The 15,296-nt window shown below is 33.8% G+C and overlaps 1 long non-coding RNA gene across 2 annotated transcripts in view; it reads right to left on the bottom strand.

The window, feature by feature from the left end:
• Positions 1-7,392: 7,392 nt before the first annotated feature.
• LOC105711505 (uncharacterized) overlaps positions 7,393-15,296 on the bottom strand; it is a 163,235-nt gene continuing 155,331 nt past the window's right edge. For both annotated transcript variants that reach the window (XR_010336662.1, XR_010336660.1), the window contains one exon: positions 7,393-8,698. This is a non-coding gene — a long non-coding RNA (uncharacterized LOC105711505). The remainder of the gene's footprint in view (positions 8,699-15,296) is intronic.

Genomic DNA, 15,296 nt, shown 5'->3' with positions numbered 1-15,296 from the left:
TGTGGATTTTGGTCATTTGATAGGTTTGTAACAATGTCCCATTGTCATGTCATCTTAATTTGCCTTTCTCTGATGACATAGACATGCAGTATCTTTTCATATGCTTATTTGCCATCTGTATATCTTTGGAGAGATGTCTATGGCGGTCTTTGGCCCATTTTTCATTGGGTTGTTAGTTATTTTAGAGTTTTTATTTTATTATTTCATTTTATTACTTTATATTTAAATGTTCTTGATGTATTCTGGATAACAGAGTTTTTTTCTTTTTTTTTTCTTTTTTTTATCATATATATCTTTTACAACTATCATCTCCTAACCTGTGGTTTTACTTCTCAGTCTCTTGGCAATATCTTTCACAGAGCAGAAATTTTAAATTTTCTTCATGAACTGTTTTGTGTCATAGACTCCTTTGCATATATGATAATTGTGTTAGAATGTTTGTTCAGTCAAAAATCCTGCACACAAACAAACACATTTGGCAGAGGTGATGGTAGTTCACAGACTTCCTGTTGTCCATTTTATTCACTTCAAAATGCTATAAAAAATTGCCATAAACCGAGTAGCTTAAACAACAGACATATTTCTCACAGTTCTGGAGTCTGGGAAGTCCAAGATCAAGGTGCCTAGCAATTTGGTGTCTGATGCAGCTTTTCTTCCTGGTTTGCAAATGACCATCTTCTTGCTGAGTCCTCACTTGGCAGAAAGCAGAGAAAGCAAACAAGCTTTCCCATGTCTCTTCTTAAAATGGCACTAAACCTATCACAAGGGCTCCAACTCATGATGTTATTACCTCTCAAAGGCCCCACCTCCTAATATTATCCCATTGGGGGTTAGGTTTTCAACATATGAGTTGTGTAAGGGGGTTATAAATATTCAGTCCATAAGGATCTTTGTAGAATATTTAGGAGTTCTCAGACCTCAGTTCATGATAATAATAAATCATATCTGTTATTCTCCTTGAATAATATAATTATTTTCTGTCACTGGAGGGGAAAATAGAAAGATGACTGATCTGTTTATTATATCAGGATCTGCACAAAAGCAGTTCTTCTATTTAGAACACTTTCCCCAGCTCTTTTACCTAACTACCTCCTACTACTGTATCAGGATTCTGTTCAGAATTCCTACCGTCAGAAGCCCTCCAAGACTTCCACCTCTAGGATGAATGAGCTGTCCTTCTTATTTTCTCACAGAGTAAACTGGGTAGACATTTTTTGGAATACCTTTTATAATGTAACTGTAAATTCTCTTAACTATAAGCATTATGATGTCAGAATCTTGTCTGGTCTACATTTGTGCTTTCTGTAGCCAGCATAGGACCTGGCACATAGTAAGTACACAATAAAAAACTTGCAAAATGGGTAAATGAAGGGATTATGCCATCTGTCATGTGGTATAATTTTATTTACATTCTGAAGTTTGTACCCAATCCTTCCCTCTGTTAGCAAATTATAATGTTCGGCTTATTAGAAAATGCTTCTCAGACTCTCTTCTTTTTCAGCATTTATTCCTCCATTTTTCTGAGGCCAAAGGAGCTCAATCCTTTTGGGGTGCTTACATTCTCCCAGATTTCTTGCTATTGCCATTTTCTGCTTTAGCCGTTCTGTGCCCTTCCTGCCTTGTTTCTAGGAGTCTGTACTCTCACAATTCCCTGCTTATTTAATTACCACCGAGGTCACCATAAGATTTCCTATATGCTGCATCTTTCTAATTTGGAAACCCAACCATGCTTTATCTTTGTACACAAATAGAGGAGATTTCCCCTGATCCAAGACCTCTAAAGTGACCTGGCTTCTGTGACACAATGCAGACATATGGTACTGTCAACATTTACTAATTGCCTTCCCAACATCTTTTTCCTCTTTATATCACAAGGGATGGTATGATTATCTTTTGAGAGGTTTTGTCTCTCCTATTATCAGAACTGCATTTTGGTTGAAATTCTCTTTTTTCTTGGCATTAAGAGTGGACTCTTAACTGGTTTCAACCAATTTTGTTTATTTTATTCTTTTAGGCCCATCTGACCCACTATAGGACAAAGCACAGAAAAAAAAAAAACCTTATGCTATTCGAGGAACTACTGGACAATATTCTCAATTTTCTTCTATATGGTATAACGTTTTATAGGAAAGCTAGAATTGCTGTAGTCATATGATTACCATAATTCAATTTGCAGCTTTTATTCTTTCTGTGTTACCTTTGTCTTCTATAATCAAAAGAATCCAAGCACAAAGACATGGATCACACTGAAGATTTTATATCTCACCAAAAAATAGAGCTTTAGAGTTCAGATATTGAAGGAAAATATGCCAAGAAACAAATAAAGTAATAGAGGAGGGAAATTAGAAAAATTATGCTATAAATAGGCTTAAAGTAATCTGGATTGCTTTTGTATGAGACACCAAGATCAATTAATCAATTGATGGTTAATTGTTAATCAATTTGATCCCCAGTATGTAAAGATGAGTATATGGAAGATCCAAGAAATAAATTAAGTCTTATAACTTTGTGAAACTGAATGGCTGCCACTCTGTTGATATTGCCCTGTTAACTTGCATATTTGGTAGGATCCCAGTTCAAGTAATGGAAGCTAAGAAGTTTTAATTCAAGAGGGGGCTTTATTTATTTATTTATTTATTTATTTATTTATTTATTTATTTATTTATTTTTGAGACAGAGTTTCACTCTGGTTACCCAGGCTGGAGTGCAATGGCGCAATCTCGGCTCACCGCAACCTCCGCCTCCTGGGTTCAGGCAATTCTCCTGCCTCAGCCTCCTGAGTAGCTGGGATTACAGGCACGCGCCACCATGCCTAGCTAATTTTTTGTATTTTTAGTAGACGGGGTTTCACCATGTTGACCGGGATGGTCTCGAGCTCTTGACCTCGTGATCCACCCGCCTCGGCCTCCCAAAGTGCTGGGATTACAGGCGTGAGCCACCGTGCCCAGCCCTAAGAGGGAGATTTATTTAATGGACACTGGAGTATCAAGACAATCCAAGAACAATAGGCAGCTCAATCTAAGGAACAAATCAGAACCAGGAACCTATTAGGATTCTGCTCTCTTATCTTTACATCTCTCTGCAAAATACTGTCCTCTGTCTATGTCTCCTTTGCTCCTAATTCCAAATCCTTGGGAAGGAGACTAATTGACATAGCTTAGGTCTGGAACCCAATCTGCAGTATTTAATTGATGCCATGGAGTGGAATCATGTATGAACATATACAGAAAATTCAAGCAGTTGGTATTATGGTTCTTTCCTGAAAAAGAGAGTTAATTCCACCCAATTGGTGTCCACAGTTGTTTAAAGGAACCATAGAGTGTAGCACTACAATGTTATGGGACGTTTTCTGTCTTTTTCTATATTATGATACCTGATTATTGGCTTTTACATCCACTGCTACGATGCAGCTGTCCAATCTTGTTACTCTAGCAAAAGAAATAAGACACATATTTTGTCTGTTTGTGAGGTTTAATAATGGGATGTAAGCTTGGAGTCAACACTCTCTGAGGTGACATGTAAGCCTCTCCAACAGAACAACTGTTTATGATCACAACCACAAAGGAGCACAAAGCTCATTATTCCTGAACCTGTCAGATATTAACAGACCATGTTTTTATATAAGTAATTTCCCAAAAGCTTACCATTGTGTTTTTCACCATAGCCTTGTCCTAGTAAACAAAGACTATTGCATTAAATTTGTTTTATAATGCAACAAAGCTTTAACAAAAGAATGATTTTCTTCATTTTCAGTTGGCCTTTCTTCTTAATCCCTAGCTCAACTTCTTAATATGTTCTCCCATTTATTTATGCAGAATATTTAGTGCACAATACAAAAAAGGTGATTTCTCCCTCTGATTCTTTTACAAGGTGAAATCCTAAGTACAACTTCATTGACTTGATTTTATTCTTCATGCAACTTTGTTATTCATTATACTGCTCAAAAATGAAAATTACACAATTTGCGGCAAAACTGAATCTTCACAAACTGTTTGTTCAAGCCCCAGCAATTCTTAATGGTCAAATCATGAACACCAGGATACAGGAGTCTAAAATAGAAATGCTGACAAGTGCTTAAGCACAACACATTGAATGATGCTGCCATAATGCACTATATGAGATGTACTCCTCCGAGCTTATTGCCAGTGGTGAGTCTATAAATTCCTGAATTAAATCTCAACTGCACACAGCTTATACTTTTAAATTAGATTTCCCACTTTATTCTCTTCTTAGAGAAGTCTGAGCTGCAGAAGCTAGTATACATAGGCAAATAAAAGTAGAATAAACTAAACTGCTTATATCAGGTCTAAAATGTATTTCTAACATGTTGCTACTACAGAAAATGGTGTGTTCAGCTCACAAAATATGTCTTTAGGCACATTGTATTAAATAGCTGTGGCCATTTCTAGTAAATAAAGGAAGAGCAGAGGAAGAACTGCCAAATAGCATCCTCTGAAATGAAAACTAGATGATTTAGACATTTTGGAAAGTATTTGTTACTTTTAAAATATTTTGTTCAGCATTTTTAATAAGTTCTGATTTTTCCTACTATTTATGATGTGAAATAATGCCAGTTTTTCCATTTTGTATTCACATTGGTAGCAAACTTCACCGATAGATATATCAGAATCAATTTGGTTTTAGAATCCTTACAGATATTTTCTAAGACAGAGTCATTCGGAGAATGTGACTTTTATTTAGTTAGTCTTTACATATTAATAGGTAATATTTGTTTAGTTAAATGAAGATGGTTAGTTCACATTATTGTTCAGGGATTCTCAGTGTAAGGATTGCAGATTATGAAGAACATGAAAAAATGTTCTTCCTAGACTCTGTAAGTAAAATTTATTAAGTTTCTGATTTTCAAATGTTTTATAAATTCAACCGGAATTTCATCTTGAAACTCTACTATGAACTTCAGAAAGTCAAGAATGAACTGCTTGGAAAATCATCACTACATTATTCCTATAAGTCTCTCAGAGAAATATCCTTTTTTTTTCATTTTTATTTGTGATCTTAAGCAAGTTGTAAATAAAAAACAAACATTCATGTTAAACACATCCAGATGCATACATAAAAGCCAGGCAAGGTGGCTCAAGCCTGTAATCCTAGCACTTTGGGAGGCCAAGGTGGGTGGATCACCTCTGGTCAGGAGTTTGAGACCAGCCTGGCCAACATGATGAAACCCCATCTCCACTAAAAATGTAAAAAATTAGCTGGGTATGGCAGTGGGCACCTGTAATCCCAGCTACTTAGGAGGCTGAGGCAGGAGAATCGCTTGAACCTGGGAGGTGAAGGCTGTAGTGAGCCGAGATCACACCATTGCACTCCATCCAGCCTGGGCAACAAGAACAAAACTCTTACTCAAAAACAAACAAACAAACAAACAAAACTTGAATATTTAGAGAAAAGAATTTATTTTACCATCTAAAGTTTTTAGAAAAATACAAACAGAACTTATTCACTTAAGTCAAGTCAGCTTTTTCCCTAGTAATAAAATAGAAAATGCATTTTTAACTTGTTTCATTTACTTTCAAGTAATAGGCTTTTAAAAGTCTTTTAAATAAAAAGACCTTCAGATAAAAACTCAACATGAAATGGAAATAAACCAAATTGAATAAGAAATCACCAAATCAGATAACAATTTTGTTTCTTTAAATTGACTTCTAAAATATTCTTATTAAATATGTTTTGGCATTTTTTTTGAAGTGTAGTAATATTTATGTAGGAACAGATGCCCATGTAGGAATGTAATATTCAGAGGCAACATTTCAAGTTAGGATGCATCTCTGAGATCTGAAGTTTGTGTGCGAACTTAAAGCCTATGTAGCTTTAAAGCCAAACATCATCAAGAGTATCCTCTAGAGAGCACATTACAGTGTTAAGGAAGATGCTTGTTTTTGAACTATTCACTCATTTAATTTAATGGAAAGTTTTAGAGACAGTATTAGATGTAGTCATTGAGAAGCCACCCATGTGTGGAATAGTTAGTTCAACTGCTGACAATGTTTCCAAATTTTCTTTTGCAATTTAAGCTTGGTTTCCTGGTTGGAGATAATGTGATTAGTCTAGATCCTTAAATAGAGAGGTAAATTAAAACATTATCACCCAAATTAATCTGTTTGTTGTTTCAACTTCTTTGAAGCTTAAAATATACAGCATAGTGTTAAACTATATCACCTATTCCTTCTTTTGTATATTTTTGTGAGGATAATGGATGTATGTATTAGTTTTACAATCTATGCTCATTAAGTTTTTGACTAATAGACACTCACTGATTTAACTATAAAAGCAGTTACAGGAAATCTCTGGAATTTTACCTTTGTGAAATTCCTCCCACAGCCAGAAAATGCATAATCTCCTAAGGCTAAATGCTGAAAACCAATGAGGTATCCTGTTCCTACTTATATTTCCTTGATAGAAAGAAAGAAGGACTGAACTAACGGGGGCACTTTCATCTCTACTATCCTTTTAGAAAGCTGATTTAATGATCCTTTTATCCTTTCTCTGTAAATGTAAAAGTGCCAGTAATATCCCCAAAATGAAAAGGAAAAAAATCCTTGTATAAAGACATTCCTTATATGCAGGCTCAGGCCTCTTCAGCTTTCTTTTCATATTTTCTTCCTAATCCAACCCATCTATCCCTCTAATCCAGAGATCAGCAATTTTTTTTGTTTTTTGTAAATGGTCAGGTAACAAATATTATAGGTTTCATGAACCATATGGTCTCTGTTACAACTGTAAACTATACCATTGTGGCATGACAACCACCATGAACAATACTTAAATAAATGAGAGTAGCTGTGTTTCAACAGAAAAACATTTACAAAAAACGGATGGCAGGCTGTTGCAGTTGGCTACGAGGGAACATGGCTAAATATCACTGACACAAATGTTTGCAGACTTTCTGCTTCCCATTGGGAAGGCTCTGGCTTCACACAATTTTTTTTAATACATCTTAAAGTGGCTTCTCCTCAGATTGTGAAAGGTGAGGTGATTTTATAATAAAAAGTAAAGAGGGTAATATTACGAGAAATACATCTCAAGGTCGGAGGATACATTTTTCAGAGTTTGAGAGGAGTGGAAGCTGATAGAAAGCAAAGCTATGGTGCAGGTGTGTGCCTGCAAAATAGTGAATATGTTACATAATAGACTTTTAATACCTCCTCAGAGATAAAAGTCTATACATCTTCCTGACCATATGATATAACTTGCACTAGTATGCTTTTAGGTGTTAAAACTCAGGAAGAAGTTTATGAGAATGCTTTCCTGGCAATGCTTGTATGTGTGACCTACTAGTAGAAACATCTTTTTGGATATGGGATCCTGGTTTTCTTCTTTAAGAAAAATCTTTTTGGATATGGGACCCTGGTTTTCTTCTTTTCTTCTTTTATGTCAAATCAACCATATTCTGTGAAGATCTTGGAACTGTGCTTTTGTCCTGTAACATATATTTTTTGAAATTACTTTTGTTTGAATGGACAATTTCTATAGACCAACTAAGACACCACTCTAGGTTAAACACAAGGGCATCATGAGTCCTGGACAGGATTATGAAGTGAAGGGAGTAAATGAAAGGAATTTGAATTTTATTCTGCATACAAGAGACCATTCAGTGTGATAATAAAGGGATGAGATTTGCGGTTAGATACATCTGTGTTCAAATAAATCTCTGCATTCCTATATGCAGGATTGGTCAAGCTGCTTCAGGTCTCTATAAAAGAGGATAATGGTAATTCAGTCAGTTAGGTCTAAAGAGGTTAGGCAATTTTCATAAAGCAACTAAACGGTAGAGATTGGATTTGAACCCTACCATCCACTCCAGGCCACATCTTCATTAATATTTCTCTGCCTCCTTATATGTAACTCATCATTTCTGTATTTTTATTCCCAAGGAGTGGTTTCCTCTTTCTATTCTAACTATATTTCATCTTTGGTAAGTTTGTTCATCAGTCAGAATTACTACTTGAAAATACAAGCAGCCACACCCTGGTTAATATACTATGAAAAAAAAATTATTGAAAAGATGGCAGTATGTCACAGAATCAATGAGAAGTCTAAAGAAATAGACCAGGAAAACTGCCAAGAGTTGAAATAGACTATGAACAAATACTGCAGCCAAAATTATTCCAAAGGAATAGTAGGTAGGTAGGCCGCATGCTTCCCTTGTTGACACCACCATTGTGATGAGTATGGAACGTGGATGTACCACTATCACAAATGTTACAGCACCAGATGCTGCCTCTGCTGTCCCTTCCAGAATGAATTATAAGATATTTAGTATTTTCTTGCATCACTTACCCCATATCCAAAGCCCTGAACAGGAGTATCCAAGCATTTTAACTAATGTTCACACATCCTAGGAGCTGGAAGAGGGAATATTGATCAGGGTCTTCCTTCCCAGCTATGCTGGAACCCCTCAATTAGACAGGGTGTCTAGGCAGTAAACATGATAAACAGCCACTTTAGTGGCATGTAGACTCCCTGACAGGAGGTACCAGAGATATAGCCTTTGGTGCCCTTATTTTCATATAACTAACTCAGAAGCACTTTCCTTTCCCATTTACATCTATTTTTTTTCTTCTCCATCTTGGGGTGTCTTTCTCCTCAACAGATTATCTTGGAAGAGCATGTGTTTTTCTCAGCCACCAAATCATTAGGAATTCCTTTGTTGTTTTAGTATTTCAAGATCTTCAATCTGAAAAAAATAACAAAATTTATGAAACAGAAATTTGCAATGGATTAAGGAGTCTTATAAAGTTCTTTTGGGTATAATTTCCAATCTAAATGCCTGATTTTCTTACCAGATCATATGCAGAAGTCTTGTCACATGAGGCAGAAAAGCAATCAGATGAATTGTGCTTTAACACAGAATATATTTACACTTTTAAATCTTATATAAACCCTAGCCCCTGCTAGTATCAACTGACTAATCTTTTTTGAGGTCTTTCTACTATCTCCTGGAGTGCGAACTCTTATCCATCTCCTGTTGTTACGATTTTAGATTGTGGCCTAAAGATCCATATATATTTTCATCAATAGGAGAGAGATGGTCAATTCAGGATAACCCTCCCTCTCGTCTAGCAGTTTGCTATTCAAAATTATAAGCATTCAGTAAATGTTTCATTTGAATTGAAGCAAAATAATCATATCCCCCTCCCACCACCATGATGGAACTTCCAGATTATTTACACATGAGCCTTAGAAAACAGCTGTATTCAAAGAGTAATGATTTACTCTGGTGAGTGAGAAAAACTTCTCTATTTGTTAGATTTACAATGGCACTATACATTTTGGTTAGAGAAATGGTTGCATACATGTCTGCTTTCTTTAAATCTAAAATTTAATTAAATGTTACTCTCTTTAATTAAGAATTGTGTTCTATTAGTACAACTTGAATGAATGACTTAAGAAAATTTTTCTCAGCAGCCTAGATTATAATTACATGACAAATAGAATTTCCCCCCTCCCCCAAACTCAAATCACTAAGATAAAACATATTTACAAGTGCTTTTTTTCTCATCATTTTCATGGTGTTAATTCATTATCATACTTTCAGTTGAAGCAGATACAGTGCCATCTTGAAGTTTAAGAAACAAGATAAAGCCACATTTAACTGAAATCAATAGAGAAAAAATGAAAAGTGAGAAAAATAGGTGACCCATATTGTTTCATAATTATACTATAGATTTTCCTTCCAATAAATTACCCTAGCAACACATCTAGCAAAAATTTAAATTATTCATGGAGGATTTTACAGATGATCAGTGATGACACTAATATATAGCTTGGCTGAAATGCATTATGCTAAAACAGAAACCCAGTTCTCAAAGGTTAAAATCTAATCAATAGCTTGCTGAAAGAAAATTTATTAGAGAAGATCTGCAACAATTTTATGGAGAATAAAAGAGGCAAATATTAAACAAGGCAGCTAAAATTAACATTTGATTTCTGATCTGTGAAAGCATTAAACTGGGATTAATGAAACTCTATACCATTGTCTAAATGCTTGCTTTTGTCTTCCAAATTAAGTCAACCTAGAACAACACAGAGGTTAAGTAGCAATCTGATGTATATCAGTTGCATACACAATAATTAGAAAAATTCAATTCACAAAGTCAGAATAGGCAGTTTTGGATTTTGTGTAATCAAAGAAACCCATTGTGACTCTTTCAAGAGGAAAAGTCTTAGAAATAAATGTAACAGAATTCTTATGCTAAATATTCCTTATTTTCTGATTCTCAGGGCACAGTTCTCATTCAGTTTCACATACATAGAATTTTAAAACTTCAACCTTTGAAATAATGTAAGGCATAAATCCACGTATAGAAAACCAAGCAAATCTGATTATTATCTATCTTTCATATATTTGACAATTAAAGGAAGAGTAGAGAAACCGGACCCATTCATACGTATTTTTTTCCCAACCAAATTCATATATTCTGAAAGGTTACAAAATAACTTTTTCATGGCACATTTTATTGAAACATACATAATATATATCAAACCTTATTTTCTAGTACTATATTAATTTAAAATGTTAAAATGTCTATTTAGTAATGCTTCCGAAATTTTTCTTACAATAACTAGTTAATAGTCACACCAAGACCGGGAACATTTTATCAATCAAAGAGAAGACAAATTATTACCGTTACTCATTTATAGTTGTCTTTTTCATTGCATTCTAATTCTTCAATAATTCATAATTTTATACTGTTATACTTATTCTTTCTCTTAGCTAGAATATTGGATTTTTTAAAACTCCATTCCACAGTCAGCAATGTGTTGGCTTTTACAACATTCTGCCTAATATAGCCATGTAAAATGTTGAATCTCTGGTCTCAGTTTTGTGTCTCACAGGTTTATGCTACACTTGCCTCAATGATGAGAAAAATAAAACAAATAAAATGCAAGCTCTATAGCAGCTGGAGCTTGGGGTACTCATTTTCAGTTGAGAGCAGATAATTAGGCTACATCCGTTCAAGCACATAACTAAAGGTAAGATGGTTATGCCACAGACAAAACTATTCTGAAGCAATTTCATTTCTAATTATGGGTCCTGATAGAATATGTTTGTACGTAATCTATAATGAAATGTAACCTCCTGGGAAATAAAGGAACCAAGATATTAAAATCACATTTTTAAGTTGGAAGTTAGGGATAACTCCTGTTTGGAAATGTTTTATAAATATGAAGAAGTAGCTTGTAAAAAGGCAAAAGTATACAAAAGGAAAGTAACAATTTTTCCCAAGATCCTGGCTGGGATAGAGGGGTTGTATATAGTGACATACCATGTCACTGTGTATATGGATATAGAGATATATATCAAAGAGATGTGGACAAAGGCAGAAATTGAGGCCAAGATGGAGAAGTTGAAACTTTTATTCAAAGATGTCTGAGCACATTCATATGCTCTGTCCTAAATTCTCCGAGTTAGCTGTCAAATGAAGATAATTACTTTGAAATCATCATTAAATTTATCAGGTCACCAAAGTAATGAATTTAAATGCCACGAATTAATAAATTCATTGTTTCAAAACTGATGAAGTTATTCCATGGAAAAAACTTACATACTTATGTAAAATAGGCTCAGTCCATTTATCATTGCATCGGTTTATAGTGTCACAAACTCATGTTGACTAAATTTCTGCATATTTAATGTTTTGGATGCCGAATAGGACTACCAATGTTCTAGTAACTTAGAAATTTCCCTAGATACATAAAACGTTTCTCTCTTTTCATGTACATGTAATATAGTCCCAAATAAACCAAATAAGTACAATTACAAATGCATAAAATCGTCTCTAATCTGAAACACAGAATGGCTACCTTTTAAACTCAGTTACAAAATCAGCATGGTTGAAATTAGGTTATGAAGGACTGACTACCGGGTCCTCCATTCAGATACTAGACACAATTTTGGCTCTGTTCTGTAAAAAATGAGTTTGCAGTTTCACTTCTTATTCAATGGTCTAATCCATGGAGTTCATTCAAAATTTCCTCATATTCCTTTAATTCAGGTTCCTGTGTTCTCTAAAGTGGTATATAATTGTAGTTATTAGAGAAATATCACCATTACAGAATTTGCCCTACTGAAAAGTTTGCACATCTGTACCATTTAAAATTTGAAATATCTACTGAATTCATTTGTGAAGGTTTCTAGAATGTATCAATATGCTTGAATGAAACTGTAATTCAGTTGTTTTCAAACAATTCACAAGGGCTGCATAATGGGGTTGTATCTCTAAAGAAAATTTTTGTTGCCTGATTTGAAAAACTCAATGCAATATTTCTCAAAATCTTGAGATTCAATGAAACATATTCCAGTGAGAGGTTCAACCAAAAAAAATTGATATGGAAATATATTTTTCAAATCCCCTGAACTTATTTTTCTTCTTGGAGAATCAAAATACACATTCAAGTAATAAAGACTCGGAGGAAATCTGATCAAAACAAAGCTGTTTATAATTGTTAACTTTTGTTTAACTCAGCATTTCTTAAAAGTATATTTAATTAAGAGCCAAGGGAAGATTTTTAGCATCCCATATTTTCACATGCAACAACCTATTTATCTGAAGAACAGTTTGAAAATTCTAGCTTATTAAAACATACAGTCTTTACTGCCCACAAAGTAGTAACAGTTACTTAATTGTAACTCCCTAAGGCTTAAATTTAATTTCACATCTTGTAATCTCAGACCCAAGTTTGTAACCTGAGTCCACAGGCTGTATGGAGTTGGTAAGCTCTTGAAAACTGTATGTATATTCATATTTCTCCAGGAGAGAGTAAATAACCTTCATCTGATTATAAAAAATCCATGACTGAAACAATAGGTGTCCTTAATCTAGTAAATACTAAAAATGTATTTCCAAAGTAAGAATTTTTTAAATGCGTTAATGAATATTTTAAGTGCTTTTGAGTGGAAGCAAAGGTGTATATAGTCAAGTCCATCCTGATTAGGTAACAATGAACAGAAAGTAAGTTTTACATCAATCACATACATGCATTGTGGAAAACAGCAGCAGTTGCACCTGTTTCTCAGCTTCTGATATCACCTCCGTTTATGCTTCAAAATAAACATGATTTTTCAGTGAATCACTCTTGTTTTCCTGCTGTGACTAATTCTCTTCCACCACGTTACACCAAAAAATGTATTTTCTATGTTTATCACAGTAGTGTTCAAGGAATTGCCTTTTTCCAGAACTGAGTTGAGGAGGATGACTCTTTTGAGTTTATAAATTAATTGTTCCTGAAGAGGTCAATGAAAAAAGGTAAATTTTTATTGTGGTAAAGAAACTGAGTATCTCCAGTGTTTTATTCTCATAAAAATTAATAAAAAATTTAAGTGATTGAAGAAAATAAGTATAATATGAAAATGAAATCTAGGATCCCTACAGGGTTCTCCATCTTACATCATTTAAAGAAATTCTACTCAAAGAGCAGACAGAAAGTTTTATAAAATTTCTTGTTTTCTTTTTATAACTTGATAGCAAAAGCCAAGAATTTTTTTTATCATGTTTTCGTTTTCTTTGGCTAGACTGTAAAAAGAGAAATGTCAGTTAATAGCATCCACCTTTTATTTTATAAAATAAATATACATTTATTATTTTAAGTATATATTTATTGTTTTATAGAGGTTGAGAGAAAGTTATTTGTTAAAATCCAGATAAGATGTTTCAGAGGCATATTTAGCTATTTGGTAAATACTTGTTTTGAAATTTCAAGTTCTTTTCCCCTTGGTCAGAAAGCAGCCAAATGCCTTTGGGGGTTTAACAATTAAGTTGCTCTGATTGGATTGCAACAAACTCTGAATTTTTTTGGAAATAAGATGACATTCTTTTAAAATTGATAAACATACAAATGGGGAAAGTGATTAAAAATGTTTATATTAACCAAGCATAGTAGCAAGCACCTATAGTCCCAGCTACTTGGGAGGCTGAGGTGAGAGAATCACCTAACTTGGGAAATTGAAGCTGCAGTAAGCAGTGATCACTCCACTGCACTCCAGCCTGGACAACTAAGTGAGACCCTTCTCAAAAAAAAAAAAAATGTTTACATGACTACTGAGGCGATTATAATTGTTTTAGAAACAATGAAAAAAGCCTATTCTATCTAGGCCCCAAATAATTAATGAGTCTAGAGTAATAATAAATATATACATAGCAAAATACGTGTTTTCTTAAATAAAGTATTTCAGATGCCCATAACATTAAGATCTTATTACAGCATGGCTTATACACACATGAACACACATACACAAACACACATACACACACAAACAACAGTTTTGGTTTTCATTTAATCCAAATGTAGTATTTTACCCACTGAAATTCAGACACAGTGACGTTCTGAATATTAAATAACTACGAATTCATGACCCAATAAAAATTGCAAACAATACTCAATGTTTTTTTGTGTGCAGTTAATGAAACTATAGTTTTTATTTATTTTGGCAATTCCCTCTTGAAGTTACTGAGACATTTTAAACATTCAAAGTACATGATACATAACACAGTATTGCCATTTGTCCTACAATGTCATTAGAAGAGAATCTGAGATTGATAAACTTATCAAGGTCAATTAGGCATTAAGAGGTAAATATAGATAGTCTAGTCAAATCAATCTAGAAATTCTGAGGTTGGGATTGAACTTTAACGTACATTAAGTAAACCTACAAGAATTTGTGTGTACTAATAATGCTTTTCACACCACAAACTCTGGAGGTCAATGCTCAGCTTCAAATGTGAAAGGAACTAGGAAATTGCCAAAGAATAAGAACAAGTATAAATTGGTTTATTAGCATTTGCTAATGTTATTTGATAAAATGCAAATATGCTTTTCCTATCACAACATATATCTTCTACACTAAGTATTTAAAATACATAAAATAGGCTATTTTAAAACATCAAATGATTTTTTTATTTTAATACTTTTATCCCTCTGGTTAGGATGAGATGCAGGAGTGGACAGAGATATTAGATGCCTGCATGAACAGTAGGTTTGGAGGAGGCTGATAAATTTCCTCCTTATCCTATTTTTAATGTTTGAAATTCAGTGTTTGGAGAATTACTGTTCTTTCTGCTTTAGTAAGAGGAGTATACATGATTTATATGTGAAACTTCAATATTCATATCTTAAATTCTGTTTATTGAAAAATTATAGACACCAAATTCACAAATTCATTACAAATTGAAATTAACACAGGAACAGAAAACCAAGCACTGCTTATCCTCACTTATAAGTGGAAGCTGAACAATGAGAACACATGGACACACAGAGGAGAACAACACACACTC

The sequence above is a fragment of the Aotus nancymaae genome, unplaced genomic scaffold, assembly GCF_030222135.1.
Source record: "Aotus nancymaae isolate 86718 unplaced genomic scaffold, 86718_ANA_hifiasm-v0.15.2.pri h1tg000040l, whole genome shotgun sequence".
Lineage (NCBI taxonomy): Eukaryota > Metazoa > Chordata > Mammalia > Primates > Aotidae > Aotus > Aotus nancymaae.
The sequence above is the reverse complement of the archived record's forward strand: the minus strand, read 5'-3'. Positions and strand labels throughout refer to the sequence as shown.